At 46.6% G+C, this 13,570-nt stretch overlaps 1 long non-coding RNA gene across 1 annotated transcript in view; it reads left to right on the forward strand.

The window, feature by feature from the left end:
• The first annotated feature begins 1,563 nt into the window (after nt 1–1,563).
• The window catches only part of LOC142587165 (uncharacterized), a 29,496-nt gene continuing 17,489 nt past the window's right edge, over nt 1,564–13,570 (forward strand). Inside the window, exons 1-3 of the long non-coding RNA XR_012829380.1 lie at nt 1,564–1,724; nt 3,809–3,994; nt 7,722–7,901. This is a non-coding gene — a long non-coding RNA (uncharacterized LOC142587165). The remainder of the gene's footprint in view (nt 1,725–3,808; nt 3,995–7,721; nt 7,902–13,570) is intronic.

Here is a 13,570-nt window from a genome sequence, read left to right on the forward strand (position 1 = left end):
TAAAATATGCAATATTATTTTTATAAAACAAGTGGCGAGTTAGGCTCTTGGATGCTTTTGCTCGCTTTCGGTATGTCATTGCATATAGCAAGTTCACATGTTTTATTGTGTTTCACTGTCTTTTCGATACATAATTACTTCCAGGTAGCTAGATAGATGCATTTGAAGCCTGCTGGACGGGAAATGGTCGTTGTTATCATATTTTATGTTACTATATTGAGTTTTCCTATGTAGTCCACATTATGTAATCATGACCAAACTCACTAAAGATTGAAAATTTCTAATGTAATATGCAGCTTTACGGCTTTTCGTGATACTTAGGACGCAAGACGCAAATGTGGTTAAAGTAAGTTCTCAATCAACAGAATAAATTGGTGACTGAAAGGGTTAAGGCAGGCAATTGGAGGTGTTGGTATTGAGTTACAACGGCAAGGAGAAAGCGAAATTCATTACACGAAGCAAGTTGGCCATTATAAACAGTGCGTAAACAGTTTACTATGGCATTTATTAAGCAGTGAAGCATTCGTCCAAAGCAGAATGTAGGTCAAGCTTAGTGAGTAATCACAGCCTCGCTCACTGACGTCCTCAGGTAGACTACGATCCACTGAGAATGGTTGCTAGTCGGTAAAATGCAAAAGGACCATAATAGGCGACAGTATAACTACTGGGAAGTGGGGAAGAGTGTCTATAAATACGGTTGGTGCCAGCGGACCGCAGGGCACCTTTGAGAGTGAAACTTCGTGCGACTCTAACACCTGGTTACTCGTACTTTCATGATTTCGGCTGCTGCATATGCTTCCTACGCAAATTTCAACCAGTCACGCTTGTTAGACGGCGTCTGCACCAAGACTTTTTCCGTCTTTCCTATATCACATGTCCTTGCACAATAATAAATTAGCATGTTACCGTTTTGTCCTTGGGCAGCGGAAATATCTGGATGGGAATACTCCGGCCTTTGAACAACTGTTGCGCATATTATCATTCTTATTGTCCGAAACATTTTTGGTACTTTATGGTCGGCATAAGCACATGCTCAAATCTTCACTATCAATACTCCGTATTACTACTTCACTATCACTATCAATACTGACAGCGGTAGCGCAGCTAAGTGGGAAAGCTTGTTTTATATACGCTTATTACGTTAAATACATTTCAAACGCGTTTTAAAATACAGGCGCACGCACACCCAATAGTATATTCTTTTTTTTTTTTGTGCTGCGTTTCGGAGCTTCATCTCTTTATATTGTCGTATTGAAGCGAATGCTTTGGTGTAGCGAAATTAAAGAAAGACTACGTGTGGTTAGAAAAGCAACTGCGAGCGTCTGGGCACCAGCACAGAACAAAGGACGTTAGTGTTGAAGCGAGGGAGATTTATATGCAAAGCCTCCTTCTTCAAACCGATGAAGTTCTCATAAGCAAAAATACAGAAAGCAAGGACTATTCTTACGGCAGCAAGAATCGCCGGCATCGCGAATCGGTTGGACGAGCGCACCCTGAACCTTTTTTTTTTTTGTCCTAACGCTCGAGCTGCGAAAATAATACGCTCTACAATATCGCTGCTGCAGCGATTTGTAATGCTGCGGCAGCTCTTCCTAACGCTCGACAATACGCTTTATCTTTCGGGCAAGGAAACAGCTCCACAAGCGTCCCTGCTCAAAACAACCCTGCGATGAAAGTTTTGGCCTGCCTTCTAATTCTCTTTTCCTGCGTCCATTACGTTTTCGGTACGTGTGTGTTTGTATCATTACAAGAACCCAGCGCTTCCATTTCGCGTACAGAAATTGCGCTCGTGTATTCAACCTGAGTAATATTTTCTTGTAGATATTGGCTTCGTCATATCTATTCTTGTGGCATTGTCTATTCTTTGGAGTGATATATAACAAAAGCGCAGCGGTACAGGGCTGAATCGAAATGTGTTGCATTAGGCCTCGAAGCAGTCATGGCGCAAAATGTATACGGGGCCTACTTCGTAAGCGTACGCTGTAAACCGACAGGCGCCCTTAAGGGCCCTTAAGGGTGCACGTTAGGGTGCGATTTTTTTACCCATCTAAGCAGCAGAGCACAGATATGAGCCGTGCATTTTATGGGATGGGTGCCACGAGTTTCACGCCTTAAGTCATCCAAAAAATATTTACATATAACTAACGCAACGGCGTCTTTCTATCGACAAATCGTCGTCAAATAATTATTCCACAGGCTGTCCTTGCGGGAAACAAAATTAGTAGTTAGGACGCATGCCCACATTGGCTGAGTAATCGGCCTCTCTGCGCAGCCTAATTATGCAAAGAACCGTTCGTTGTGGTCACAGTGTCGAATCGCACGGGTTAACAGTTTTGAAGAAAAGTGCATGTTCTGGGTGAATTTGTGCCGTTGACCGCATTTTGGATTTGGATAGTGAACATCTCTACTGATGTCAGCACTAAACCTCACAAATAGGTATATGCTTGTCACACGCGATTGTCGAAGTGAAGTCAACACAATGTTCTGAAAGAGACCTATTGAAAGCTCCTGCTACCTGCGCCTGTTGTCACGATTGTATTGGCTAACGTTGTGAGGCGTGCTATATAGTTATGGAATATTGCGAATCCTCCAGAGTGAACCTCCTTAACGAAGCTCATTAAATCCCATTCGAGGACAGATATCGCGCACTTATGTGGGGGCCGGCCCACCGATTGATCAGGCTTGATAACTTAAGAGTCAGCCACGGGCTCGCTGTGCCATCTCGCTGTCCGCTCACTTTACTATGCCTTACGTTCCCTCTCGGCAAGTGGATAGATATGCCCAAAAAAACAATTTCATTTTAAAACCCACCTGATACGATTTGATTTCGAGAAAACGAGCATGACGACTGACTATAGAAGTTGTCAACGCTAAGATCTTTAGAACGCTGTGGTATAATGTTTGTAAACAGGGACAATGTGCCTCAGAAAGGCTGGCCACCTCAGAAAGAGGCACCTTATCCCTGTTTACAAACTTTATGCGACAGTGTGCTATTCCATCTGTCAGCCCCTTTCTTGATTTCAGATCTTTATAGAACGTGGTTTCTGCAAATGATATTTTGGAACTCCCTTTCATAGAGTTTTGGCAGCGCAGAGAACCAGCGCGGAGTTCATGAGCTGAAAACTAGGCGTGGCACCAATGCTCCTCAATTGGCAATGTTCACGGCTTGGAGTGGAAAGCGCTTGCTTTATGAGCTAAAAAAAACTTCCTGTCACTCTGAGGCCACAAGCCGTATGCTTTCTGACTACCACGCCAAAACGCCGCCAACGACACACAAAGTTACGTAACATAAAACACACCACTGTAGCTAAAGGAACCACCTTAGAAGTTACTAGTCAGAATCTCCACACCTGCATGTTGCTGTTTTAATTTTTTTCGCTCCAAGGTTTCTAGATTTAAAATTGAGCTCTCGTGTAGTCCAACGGTTTATTCTTTTTTTTCAAATTGTCACGGGCTCAGAAGCGCCTATCTATATAGTTTCGGTGCCGCAGGCTTTTTAACAACACATAAAAGCCTTTCCGGTACCAAATTTCTCAGAACAGGCACGCATGTCCAACCCGTTCTGCTAGCGAATCAGAGTTTTGCCCCTTCACACATTACGTGAAACATAATTAGAATTTGAATTTAACAACAACAAATGTTGGATGGACAAGTGTGAAACAAGCGTTGCTCCTCGTCACGGAACTTTCCCACTAAGGTAATAATGTGTATATCGTACTGTTTTGTTTACGCGTAGCGACGAGTATTTTGCTACACGCTTACGTTGTGCATAATTAAGCCTCTTTTTTTCTACCTTCATTATTTTCAGCCCTGAAGAGTCTAATCTTTAAGTACTGCCTGGCACCGAGCACTGTTCGTGCATGCAGAGATCACGCCCAATCTTGGGGTATCGATTTCGTGACCCGAGTTTGCAAACTGTTCAATACTGATACTTGCAATTCAACAACCACAAACAAGTTCGTTTCGGAAAAATCGTGTCAACACATGTGCCTGCGTGAGTACTGCAAAAAACGCCTATTTTACGATATTACAAAGTCGTTTTAAGAGTGCCTCGGGTTTGCGTGATTTTTAAGGCCAATTTTCGTTATACCTTTCGCTTTTGTTCAGAGCCGGCTTGCAGCTTTCAAATTTAGCAAGTGACGTTATCCTATGTGACAACAAGCACACACAGCCAGTTAAGGGGAGCAACAGCTCTTCAAGATTACATATTCACAGCGAGACCCACACCAGCACGCAAACTTGGCAAAAAATTTAAAAGACTGGCGTCTCCAGACACCGGGAAGTTATTCCCTGAAATTAATGTCAGAGGTGGCTACACCATCTGAAATCGGAAAGCAGCAAGCGCTGATTTTGTCTGCGATGAAAACTTCGATTCCATTTAATGACTCTGCGGGGTTACCCACACGCTGAAGCTTGCCGTATCAACAATGCATCTCTTCAACTGTGAAAAATAACAGAGCACACAAGAAGCTGGTGCAGTGGAATGTTCAATGATGATCGGTAAATATGTCGTTTAAGACAATTCTTACATATATATATATCTGCGTAGAAACGTTTACGCAATGCAAGCATAAGAAAAGTGATTACTACTCGTAGGTTAGAACAAGGATAAGAGGTTGGATAAACACTTCTGGACAGCCTGAGTATTCGATACCATTAAACGCCCTTCCTTGTATTGCCCTGTGGCGGACAGAAATAATTGTAATTGTGCACAAACATCCGTGCGTCTTCATTACAAGTATTATACAGCAATGTCAAGTAACATTCAAATTCTTCGATTATTTACTACGGTGTCGCTGAACGTATATTTATGTAAAAATCATTATTGATAGCAAGCCTCGGCACGCTAAACATATCGTAACCTTTAACCTCCGCCGCCCCCTAAAGGTCCTTTGTTGTTGCTGTTGTCTTGTTGTTGTTATTGTTGTTGTTGTTGTGCTAATCCCATGACACGCGAATGAGCGAGACCGGCAGCTTTCAGTAACGGTGACATAGTGCCGACGTAAGCGCGGGGCCATTTTAAAGCGGACACCTTGCAGTTGACGTTTCAAAAAAAAGCAGCCATGATTATAAATACCCTTACATCGAGAATTTTTCATCTCTTTCTAGCAGTGACAGCAATGAGCACACTTATCGACGATACATTGTTAAGCCATCCTGATGTCAATTATGTTTCTGACTATGGTCGCTGCTACCGCCACACCCACCACTACCACGAGCGTCATTGCCGTCTTGTGGAATAGCTCATACACAAGACGGAATTCATACAACGAATCGTACCCCCCCCCCACCCCCTTCCTTTATGTTTAGAACCATCCGTACTACCCCTGAAGGTCTGCTTGTTCCCAGCTCAGTTTTCTGCGCAATTACGGGTAAATTTGACAAATACACGCAGTACAACAAACATTTCCCCTTCAAGGGTGTAATTAACTCGTTAGAGGGAAGCTCTGGAAACTTTTTATGCCTTCTTCACAGGCGTTTGGCTCTCTCAGCTTCTTGCCACGTTAGGTTGGCCGATGAGAGAGAGAGAGAGAGAGATAGCAATGAGAGGAAAGGCAGGGAGGTCAACCAGACGAGCGTCCGGTTTGCTACCCTACACTCGGGGAAGGGAAAGGGGGAACAGAAAGAAAGAAAGCGGGATAGAGGGAACACTGTCTCTGCATGCAGCAAAGTGCTTGGAAATCAGTCAAGTCAAAGCAAGTGCTCCGTCGATACGTTAGGCTGCCGTCAATCGTTGGTGGTTCATAGCTGGTGATGCAAGTTTGCAAAATTGAACTGGGCTGATTCTGGCGCTGGCGTGGTGAAAGATGCAAGAAGACAAAGTTCGGAGTGCCTTAGTACAGATGAAAAGATCTGAAATAGACACACTGTACACAAACAAGTATGAGTACGCGGTACGTTCGCTTTATATAATAACTCAACGTTATGTTTCACATAAACCCGCAAGCTCTCACCAAGCGCATGCCACAGCAAGAAGCGACGCCGTAAACACCATCAAGCAGGCAGATCATCAGATACATAATTATCACTCATGTAGTAAAAGGCTGCCCGATTCCGGAGGAGGCGTCATCCGTGGTGGCGTGGATCCCGTGGGTCACGTGGTGGCGGTCTCCATGTCTGGCGTATTGGCCGCGGCAGGCACATAATCGCAATGCTGCAGACTTCGTCGCATCAATAACATTAACCGTTTTGTCGCGATTTATTTACCACCTTGAAGAAAGCGTCACATCACATATATTTCTACATGTGTGTGAATCTGCACATACTATTTTTTTCAGTTGTGCTCTTCATCATTAAATATCATCAACATCATCATTAGGCTATATTATATCCACTGCAGGACGAAGGCCTCTCCCTGTGACGTAAATTACCCCTGTCCTGCGCCAACCGATTCCAACTAGCGCCTGCGAATTTCCTAATTTCATCGCCCCGCCTGGTCTTCGGCCGTCCTCGACTGCGCTTCCCTTCTCTTGGCACCCGTTCTGTAACCATAATGGTCCACCGGTTATCCAACCTACTCATTACATGACCTGCCCAGCCCCATTTTTTTCTCTAAATGTCAAGTAGAATATCGCCTATACCCGCTTGTTCTTTGATCCAAAGCGCTCTTTTTCTGCCTCTTAGCGTCATGCCTAGGAGTCTTCGTTCCATCGCTCTTTGCGCGGTCATTTACTTGTTCTCAAGCTCCTAGGTCAGTCTCCAAGTTTCTGCCCCATATGTCAGCACCGGTAAAATGCACTGATTGTGCACCTTCCCTTTCACTGATAACGGAAAGCTTCCAGTTAGGAGCTGACAATGTATGCCGTATGCGCTCCAACCCACTTTACTGTAAAAAATGCTCTTAAGGGAACATGTTGCAAATATAAATTTAAAGGAGACAAAAGGTGACGACATGAGTTCTTAACCCGAACGCTAAGCCTAGTACGAATATTGAGATATTCGCTCTCCAGAAGTCCCGTAAAAAACGCTATCGCAGCCCAGGTAGCGCATTTGCTAATTGTTGCGAGATGTTCTTTTTTTTTGAGAAACGGGTAAATTGAAGACGAATGTTGCAGAAAATTTTATGCAAGGACATCAAAAACATGGCCATGGTCGTAGCATTTGGGCTAAGCCGACATGACTCGTCTTCACGAGTCCGAAATAACGAGCACTAAGTAGTGCGATGACAATAAACTTTCGTTAGGCCCTCATTGCTTGTTTTCAAACTATTTCGGGCTTATATTCTTGCAGTCATAAGCATGTACTACCGCCCGACAAGATTACTCAGCGTCAATTTGACTCCTGCAGCGTGTGCTTGAGTCTCTGTCATATAAAAATTATTTCGGCGATGTTTTACCTACATTGATTTTCCAATTTCCATAGTTATTTATCCCTAATTGTCCATTTTAGCATTACACCTGAGATAGAACAACATTGTGGGTTTCAGGCTGTGCTTACCTTTCTTTAGCGAAATGAGGGGGATGGGGGGAGAGAGTTCGAACGCAAAGGACACATGGTAAATTCAACACACCCCATGCCGTGTGGTGTCGTATTATTATACACATATAATTTTGTACGCTCGGATGCTGTCACTTTCCGTTGCAGACACTGGAATGACTTGGTTTCGCCTTTTCGCGTTGTTCTTTTTTTATCTCGGCTACATAATTCCCTTCATTCCATTTTTGTGTTCGACCGAATGTTAACGTTATCTGAAATTGATTTTTTTTGCTATTGCTTTGCAGCGCCACCAAAGCGAAAACTCTTGTGCAGCCTCATGCCGAAACCAGGCCCTTGCTCTCCTCGCAATCTAACGTGGTACTTCGATGCCCAAACCGGCTTCTGTAAACATTTTGCAGGCACGAAATGTGGAACCAATGCTAACAGCTTTTCCTCCTGTCATGCATGTACGAAGAGATGCAGCAGTAAGTTTTTTTCTCTGCGGCTAAAACGCATAAATGCGAACATATATATTTTCCATTGCTGTTCAATTTCATGGCCATCTTTAATATTCCAGTGCATGAGGGCACAACTTTGATCAATTGTTTCAGTTTTAGTTTATTTGCTCTTTATAATTCGAGCGCCTCATTTCAATTTTTTTCACAACGCGGTAGAAGAATATCTTAAGATAAACCACAGATTGACGCCTACATTTCAATCGTCACATAGCCAACAAACATAGCAATACCAAAGCACATATAGCGAAAGCGAAAATGCCAAACTATATACAGGTTTGTAGCTCCCTTTAGTGCATCACGATTGGGGCCAGAGAACCAAAAGACGCTTTTTTTCATTGATGTTCCCCCTTTAATGGAATAACAACCTACCTACAAGTTGGCCACTTTTCTTAAACACTCCGAAGAGTGCAAATACTGAGAATCATTACGATGAGTCATTTAGTGAACAAGTATCATTAGTACTAAAATTGGAGCCATTTATATGAGGGCCTCAATAAGAGGTGCGAAGAAATTGGGTAAAAGCTTCGACAAAGGATGAAGTGTACAAAATTGAAAGAACAGTGATGAAAAAGCCCTATCACTTTAATACCACACATTGTGAGAGGCCTTTTCTTTCGGTACCTGGCTGAATTTAATTGTGTGGTGTAGTAAAAATGTAATCAGACGACTCAACGTGTCTAGGTAAAGCCTCCAGAAGATTAAGCTAACTATTGTTGTCGAAGCGACCTGCTTAACGAACGAAGCGCCAGTGTTCAGCCTCAGAAAAGTTGACGCTTGCCGCTGCTACTTCCGGGTCGAAGGCCACTGCATTAGCCGTGAACATGAGCCAACCTGTGTTCAGTGATGCTCCTACCTTCAGGCTTTCTTTTCCGATTCATCGGCGCGTAATGGCGGAGCGTTGAGCGATGACACAAGCAACCACTCCGGATCACCTCTAATTACAGCGTTCTGGGGAACTGATCATCATGTCTTACGGAAAGTAAAGCTTAATCTTGGATCACTGCGTCAATATCTGACCGTGTCAGAAATGAAGAAGACGCGTGGCGATGGGTGGCGAGCTTTAGTAGCTGGAGCTTCAAGCGAACTAGTATCAGAGATTGTGCCTTTTTCACCATTGTAAAGATGGCACTCGGCTTCGTTACGCATGCAGCTTGAACACTACTAAGCCAAAAGCAGTCACAAATCTTGGAGTTGCTTCTCGAAACAGAGAATCGCGTCAATCCCGATGTCGTACTTCCCTGCGACTTCTATAAAAGCGGGTCTCACGCATATTTTGCACAACATGACAGCACAGAGGCATCTTAACAAACCGAAGTAGGGCAAATCATTCCTGAGGTTATTGGAGGTTTTCGACAGCGTATATATTCTCTGGTGTTAGGATGGCAAGCCAAACGATGGCAAGCCGCCGTCTTGCCGTCCTTCCAAAATCCATTACCAAATTATAGGACTCCCATGCCGAATGTGTTGGTTGCTTCAGAAGTGGCACAAATATAATACTTATCATTTGCATTAGTAATAATTCGCCGGGAGCGGGAGCACAATGATTATAATGACGGCCACAAGGATTATAGGCCGGCTCACAGCACGCAATCGCAATGAACTGTATAGTGACACTACTAAGTGTATTAACCAATGGAAATTGTTCATTGCGTACATATTAAAATGCGTTCCCGCTTTCTGGTCACACAAACAGAGACGGGGCAAACCGCCGCGGGGTATTGTCAGTGTTCGTCGTATTCTTTGTGCATAGCACAAGACGAAATTCTGAACAGGAACCATGTCCATCGCCCCCCGAGTTCCTCCTATGGACGCGGAAGCCATGGGACGCCCTGCCACATTGATCCTTATCAAAATATCATTTTCACCGGAAAACTCCTTGAACCACCCTGACCGGTCACTGATTCAAATGGCTAATGCAGTAATAATAATAATATAATATTTGGGGTTTTACGTGCCAAAACCACTTTCTGATTATGAGGCACGCCGTAGTGGAGCACTCCGGAAATTTTGACCACCTGGGGTTCTTTAACGTGTACCTAAATCTAAGCACACGGGTGTTTTCGCATTTCGCCCCCATCGAGATGCGGCCGCCGTGGCCTGGATTCCCTGCAGGGGCGTCCGCGTCAGCAGGCGTTTGGTGCGTTGCGACACCACGTACCCGAGCACACGAGGGTTGGACCCTCCCGCATGTAGCCGTGCGCGGCTTAGCCGTGTCCGGGTAAAGGGGGATCCTGGGGGTTGAGCCGACGCCGGGTTTTAGAACCTATAAGGCCCCCCGGCCGAGGCAACACACCTCTTTGGCCTCTGCTTCACGTAGACGGCACCCCCGGACTGACCTACCCGGGGGAAATCGGCAGTCGCCTTTTCCTGTCCTCCTCTCCAATATTCGTCTTTCTCTCTCGCCTTTTTCATCTTTCCTGTCTTCTCATCACTTCTCCTCACTTCCTAGTTTCCCGGCGGCAAGGGTTATCCTTGTGTAGCTAGCAAGCCTTGGTTATGCTGTATTTGGTTATAGCGGCGATGTACGGCTGGCGTTGGCAGGGTTTCTCTAGTAGGAACTCCTGTCACGTCCCCCTGTTGGGCTCCATGGTGGGTGGTCGGCATCGCGGCCGAAAACCCTACTGTACTCATGGAAAACACTTTTCCTAAACTCCCTGATCGCCCTCACAAACGAGGGCGCACCGAAGATCTCTTTCAGTTTTTCGGACGACAAGTCCAGAACTTTCCTAGATATCATGTGATCTACTCAGAAAACCCAGACAAACTAGTGCGTAATATTTCACCGTTCCTTGTTTCCAAGTCTTTAACTGAAGTTTTTGGAACAGGATATAAGGCGTCAAGAATGACAAGTGGTGATCTTCTCTTGGAGCTCCACGATAAGAAGCAGTACGAGAAACTGCCGAAACTTGTCTCATTTGGCGAGACCCAAATAACAGTAACACCGCACCCTACCATGAACACCACCCGCGGCGTTGTCTCGGACGATGACATGCTAGAGATCACTGAGGCTGAACTCTTGGAGGGCTTCAGTGAACAGAATGTCATAAATGTTAAGCGAATTAAGATCAGGCGAGACGGTAAAGAGATCAATACGAAACACCTGATACTTACTTTCGGTTCAAGTGTCCTCCCCGAGTCCATCGAGGCCGGTTATATCAAACTTCGTGTTAGGCCATACGTGCCCAGTCCTCTCAGATGCTTTAAGTGCCAAAGGTTCTTCCACAGTTCACAGAACTGTCGAGGCCGGCTGACATGTGCCAAGTGTAGTGACACTGAACATTCCTCCGAAACATGCCAGAAGACTCCACATTGTGTCAACTGTGATGGCGAGCACGCCGCATACTCGCGCGCCTGCCCGTCCTGGAAAAGAGAAAAAGAGATTGTGACAATCAAAGTCAAAGAAAATATATCTTTCAAGGAAGCACGTAGGCGGGTGTCATACCTGTCTAAGAGCAGCTTTGCCGATGTGGCGCGTAAGGGGGCAGCGTCACAACGGCCTCCGGCGGCTGTTCGACCCACAGGCAGTGAGTCGGCAGCCATCTGCCCCCGCGGCGGTTGCAGCTAGCGCTGCTCCGCCAACCGAGAAGGGACCATCCACCCCGAAGGTGGGGGCAGCCGAGGCTGCCCCAACCTCCGAGGCCCCTTCCAGCGCTGGCAATGGCCAGCGCAGCCAAATCCCTCAGGGAGCCCCATCGACCTCCGGGCTGGTGGGCGCAGGAGTCTTGCCTTCCGGGGCAGGACTCTCTCGGAAAACCTCTCGCTCGCAAGAGCGCTTGTCCGGCGTCTCACAGGAGGCAATGGACACTACACCTGTCCCCAAGGCGCACCAAACGCCTAAGGAGCGTCGAGAATCGCTCGAACGCTTCAGAAAGAACAAAACACCTATTACAGGGCCTTGTTACGTTTCGCCTACGACGCGCGGTTTAGCCGGCGCGACTGCAACAAAGCGGCAGACATTTTGGCCCGTTCGGCGTCGCCGCTACGCTCCCCGCCAAGCGCGTCCAGGCATGTTCCGATGCCACGTGTCTTCATGTGCGTGTGTGAGTGTATGTGCCATTGTGCCCGACCGGAGGCGATACGACAGTAGAAGTCACCTTCTCCTCCCAGCCATTGTGCCCGACCGGAGGCGATACGACAGTAGAAGTCACCTTCTCCTCCCAGCCATTGTGCCCGACCGGAGGCGCTACGACAGTAGGAGTTACCTTCTCCTCCCAGCCATTGTGCCCGACCGGAGGCGATACGACAGTAGGAGTTACCTTCTCCTCCCAGTCTTTGTGCCCGACCGGCGGCGCTACGACAGTATGCGTCACCTTATCTCATTGTACAATCACGTGCTCGTCTATTGAGGGGTTCCTTCTTGCCCTCAACTGCGAGAGTATAAAAACAGCTGCCCCCGGACGAAAGAGGAGGGCTCCGATTTCTTCTGTTGAGTAAAGTGCTCTCCCGTCTCTCTACTTCGGTCAACCTGACCGCCAACTCTTTGCGATGTTAAAATAAACAAGTTGTTTTGTTGTTACCAGTCGACTCATGCTTTGCCGGGACTTTCGGATGCTTCCAGTTGTACCCCAGGCCGCCAGGCCAACGCTACCCTTGGGGCTTGCGACCCAGGTGCAACAACGGGCGTCAGCGCCGAGTTCCCAACAACCGTTGCCATCGGTGGGATCCAAACAACTGTCTGCCAGCGGTGAGATCGCGACAACGGAGGCCAGCAGCGAAGATATGCAGTTGACTGTATGCTGAGCAGCTCAACGACGATCCGGGAGCAGTGCAACGAGCCCTGTGTGATGACTGGTTGCCTGCAGCGGAACGACTGCGCTGGACTCTTGGCTGCGAGGTTTGGTGAGTGCGGGACTTTCTTCTTCTGAGCTTTGCCAGGCTTTTGTTAGTGTCAGAAACAGAGCTGGTAATTGTGGTTGTCGTTGCTGCCGGGTTAGTTTGCGGCAAGACAATAGTAAGCAGTAGAGAAAGCAGCATTCAGAGCAGCCATGGATTTGAAGTTGTTGCGCAAACCGAAATTGCTGGAGCTTGCAAGAGAGTTGGGTCTGGATGTCTCAGACAAACTAAGAAAACCTGAACTGCTAAGGGCTATTCTTGAGTTAGAAGCTCAGGATGACGAGCTGTCGGAATGCCTTGAGACCATTGAGGAAAGGGAGACTGCAAAAAGACAAGAGCGTGAACGTAAAGAACAGAAAGAGCGAGAGCAACAAGAGCGCGACCACGCTTTGGAAATGAAGCGTCTCGAGGTAGAGATGGAACGCGCTCGTAATGGAAGTCAGGCACACGGTGCAGGAGAACGCGTATTGTTCAAAATGACTGACCTGATGCGGCCGTTTAAGCTTGGAGAGGACATTGGTTTGTTCCTGGTTAACTTTGAGCGAACGTGCGAGAAGCAGGGGTTCTCTCGGGAAACGTGGCCACAGCGCTTGCTCACTTTGTTACCCGGCGAGGCGGCCGACGTAGTCGCTCGCTTGGATAGAGAGGAGGCAGAGGATTTCGACAAAGTAAAATCGAGTCTGCTAAAAAAGTACAGGCTGTCGGCGGAGGCGTTCCGTCGCAAGTTTCGGGAAAATGAAAAAGGCAGGAGTGAGTCATATACAGAGTTTGCCTACAGGCTAATGTCAAACATGCAGGAGTGG

Source organism: Dermacentor variabilis, chromosome 7 (genome assembly GCF_050947875.1).
Source record: "Dermacentor variabilis isolate Ectoservices chromosome 7, ASM5094787v1, whole genome shotgun sequence".
NCBI classification, from domain to species: Eukaryota; Metazoa; Arthropoda; class Arachnida; order Ixodida; family Ixodidae; genus Dermacentor; species Dermacentor variabilis.